Source organism: Sinocyclocheilus grahami, unplaced genomic scaffold, assembly GCF_001515645.1.
Source record: "Sinocyclocheilus grahami isolate Dianchi unplaced genomic scaffold, SAMN03320097.WGS_v1.1 scaffold1802.1, whole genome shotgun sequence".
In the NCBI taxonomy this organism is placed as follows: domain Eukaryota; kingdom Metazoa; phylum Chordata; class Actinopteri; order Cypriniformes; family Cyprinidae; genus Sinocyclocheilus; species Sinocyclocheilus grahami.
This window is the reverse complement of record NW_015506981.1, coordinates 122,736-126,817: the sequence shown is the minus strand read 5'-3', so window position 1 is coordinate 126,817 and position 4,082 is coordinate 122,736.

The window sequence follows — 4,082 nt, the reverse complement described above, 5'->3', positions numbered from 1 at the left end:
CAGTGGCACTAATAAAGCTTACTAATTGTCCCTTCACTAAGCCCCGCCCTGTGCCACGAGTTTGCTTTTGTCAAGCAAGTCACTGGAGGTTCTGTGTTTGGGTTGTTTTCAACAGAGTTGAACAGACATTAACCAAATATATGGTCAGAGTATGTCTTATTCCCAAATGAACACATTAAATGATTAAGACAAATTAATTCAATAAACAAGATAATATAATTCATATAAAATATACAAATAAATACAAAATTACTGACATTTGATTGAAGACAGCTACTTATCCCTGCTAGGAGTCATTATTATTGAGCATAAAAGTGTTAATTTATCTAAACTATATGGGCCATTACAGAATTGAGTTGGAAACGTCTTGAAAAAATGTATTTTTCCAAAACATTTGTATGCAAATTGTATAATATCCAAGGTACACATTTCTAGTAATTGTGTAGTTCTCGTATTGTATTTTCAGAAAGTTTTGGAATATTTGTCCTCTACCCAAACGTGTCACTACCGAAACACAGTAATAGTAATTGAATTAGAAGGGTTATATTGACCCTTGTTACTTTTTTTCAGAGGTAAATCAATAAAAATGAAATTTTTAACCATATTTATGAGATTTCTTGCATTTTGAATCCAATTTTTCTTTGTAAAAGGCAAAAAAGTTGATCATACTGATTTCAAAGTTAAGGATTCATTAGTTTGAATTGAACCAATAACTATCATAACATCTTAGTTGATAATTAATTCAGTATACTTTCGGTAGTGATGGGTAGCGACCACAACACATCACAGAATTTTTACTTGCATACTAAAACACTACTAAAATACAAGAAATTTGCACAACTGTACTAAAATGTTGTTTACTTTGTTAGTAAACATCTAATATTTGATTACTTTAATGTGTTTTTTGGTTGTGGGACAGCAGTTTGGACCAGTTCTGCAGAATGGCCCATAATAGTTACTAGAAAAAACGAAGATTTGATCATGTTAATGTTTAAAAATCTGCAATATTCATGGAAAGTGCATTGTGTTAAAGGTATTCTTATCAGCACTGATTCATTTCAAGTTCATTTCCAAAGACAAGAATGTTTATGAATCCTTCGAGAATGTCTGCATTTCTGCATTGATTACTCATAAGATGTAGGCAAACACAATCTGACTAAACTAATATCATACAAACAATTGTAATTTTCACATTTTAATCGAATACGTGGAGTAATTATTCAGTGTGTTCCTCCTTCAACAGTTCAACCTCTAGCAAATGTTTCCTGTAGCAGACTTTTGACCAGCTTTGAATCCTTCCCCATAAATCTGTTACGGTTTATCAGTATTGTCTTGATAGCATGGTCTATTTATGCCACAGCATCTCAACTGAATTAAGGTCAGGACACAGGAAAACACATATATCCTTATTTTTCATCCATTCATGAGTAGATTTATTTCATTGTGTTTTGGGTCATTATGTTGTTGCATCACCCAACCCAATCTAAAGCTTGAAGAAATGATCTGCGGTTCTGACATTCTCCTGTAAAATGTCTTGATTCACTTTAAGATTCATTGCTTCTTCAATGACAGCAAAGCACCCAGGTTCTGAGTTGGGAATTTTTGGAGGTGGTGTGCCGGGAATTTTGTCATCAAAAAAGAAAAGATAAAAAAAAAAAAAAACTTTATTTTTTAGCAAAAAAGTTCGACTTCTGTCACAACTGCAGATAATTTTTTCCAGAAGTGTTGTTTTGGGCCAACAGAAGACGTGGCTCAATATTTTTTTGGCAGCAGTGGTTTCCTACATGTTGTCTTTTCAAGAACACCATTCTTAATCAGTGTTTTTCTGATAGTGGCCACATGAAACAGATTTCAAAGTTTTCAGGAGGCTCTTTTCTGCTATCCTTGGGTTCTTTTTCAGCTCTTTTAGGGTTGTCCGTAATACTCCCTGTATCATTAGAGTGATCTTTGCAAGATGTCTGCTCAGCAACAGTACAGAATTTTCCAAATCTCAAGACCACATCTTCCACATATTAAGGGTATTTTACCATGGATTCATTAACACTCAGGTCTTTAGCAATGCTTTTGTACCCTTATAAAGTTGTCGTGTTTTCTATGAAGGACTTTGGGATTGAGTCATGGTTTGCGGCTTGCACCAACCAATTTTCTTGAGAACAGACTTGTCTGTAACCAGGCTTTGCCTGGCTTTATTTAAAGGGCAGCACCTGTGCAACCCACACTTTCAATCTCATTCTTAATGGATTCCATTTAGCTTTTAAAGAACTTGTAAGACAGATGGTTCACTGTATGTGACCAATTCTCTCAATGATCACTCAGTGTCTTCAATAAAATGTTGAAAGGTACAATATTCTGTTTTTCTTGTCAGACCTAGTGGTAATGCTATCTACCAAGATGTGTTGCCCAACGCTATAGGAAACTAAGGTTAAAGGAAGTTTACACTCAATAAAATTTCTGTCATTTTCTCACCCTCATGTCGCCCCAAACCTGTATGATTTACTTTCTTCTACAGAACACACAAGATGATATTTTGAATAATGTTGGTAACCAAAAAGTTCTGGTGACAATAGACCAGATTTATATCTTCGGTTATTTTCCACTTAAGTCAGTCAGGCATGAAAGACATGACATAACCAGGCTTTGTGACGAAAATGACTAAAGAAGTTTCATTTTTGGTGAACTATCACTTTAAGGTTAGGGTTTAAGATTTAGGAGTTAGTAATGTAGTTTAGGGGTTTATTGTATAGGCAATCAGCACTGTGACTGACATGCCCAAAGAAAATAAAAATAAATCTTTGGTTGTGAATCAATAGCAGCACTGGTACTCAATCTTTGATTCCAGGGCTCTCCACTGTCTGAAATCATAGAAGTTAATGTATTTTTTTTCTGGTACTTCAGCTGTAAAGATGACAAAGCTCAACCCTCATTCTTAAATAAAATGACTGTTGTACATTATTATCCAGACCACCGCTGAAAAGCACTCAATTATATATATATATATACACACACACACACACACAGACAGACATTTCAAATATATTTGAACAATTAAGTGTTTAAAGTATAAGCGTCTTCAATAAAACAAAAACCGTGCACATTTTTGAGCCCTTGAACTCCCCCCTAGCAGAATAACACTGTCTCAAAATCTGCTATGTACTTGGTTAATTTGACATACTGTTGGGTTAGTAAAGGAGGCAGACATCATACAGTTTTTGGTAAAAGAATTTACTTGCATGTATGTCCTAATAGCAAAGCATACCCCATAGCACTCTGTAGCCCAAAAAAAAACAGAGTTTGCTGAAATATTTCAAGTTTCCCCCAACGTTTGCATCCCTTGCACTAAAAAAAGCAAACAGAGCATCAATGATGACATTCGTGATTGTTCATCACATTCAGAACAGAACAGTCGGTGGTTAAACTTGCAAAATAATTTCACTTCAAAGCTGATTTGTCCTACAGGTAGGTATATACACACAAGAAAAATGGGTGAAAGCACTACAGCAGGCCATTTTAGATCTCCGCCCCTCATGTCTCCACCCAAGAGTTTCTTTTAAAAACTATAATTGAGCATCATGGCGTGAACTAGAGTGTGCATGTGTTAATATCCGGAGCAATGTATTATTTCATGACACGGGCAAATGGCACAATCTGGCGGTCTCTCTCAGTCAAGGCAATAAGGGCTGTTTCCAAACCTAGTGAGTTATATAACCTATAGCAGACAGCAAGTTTTGGGCTTGATGCACTTAAGACCCGTAGAAGCACTTCAGTTCGGCCCTGCTGTTGATACCAGTGAGGCCCTTTTGTATGAGCAAGTTTATGGAGGAGGGATGGTAATATATTAAGCTTGTCATATCTCAACAAAGGAAGCTTTTAATTTCCCCTTGCAAATATATACTGTGACTACCTTATTACACACCCACACATGCACAAGTGAACCACACATTCACACAAATGGAAAAATGGACAAAACAAACAAACAAAAAAAACTTTACTATTGTAATATATATTTATATATATATTTTATCAAGACAATTTAATTTCAGGGAGTGGGCGAATGAAGAAAAAATATGATCCAAATAAAATAA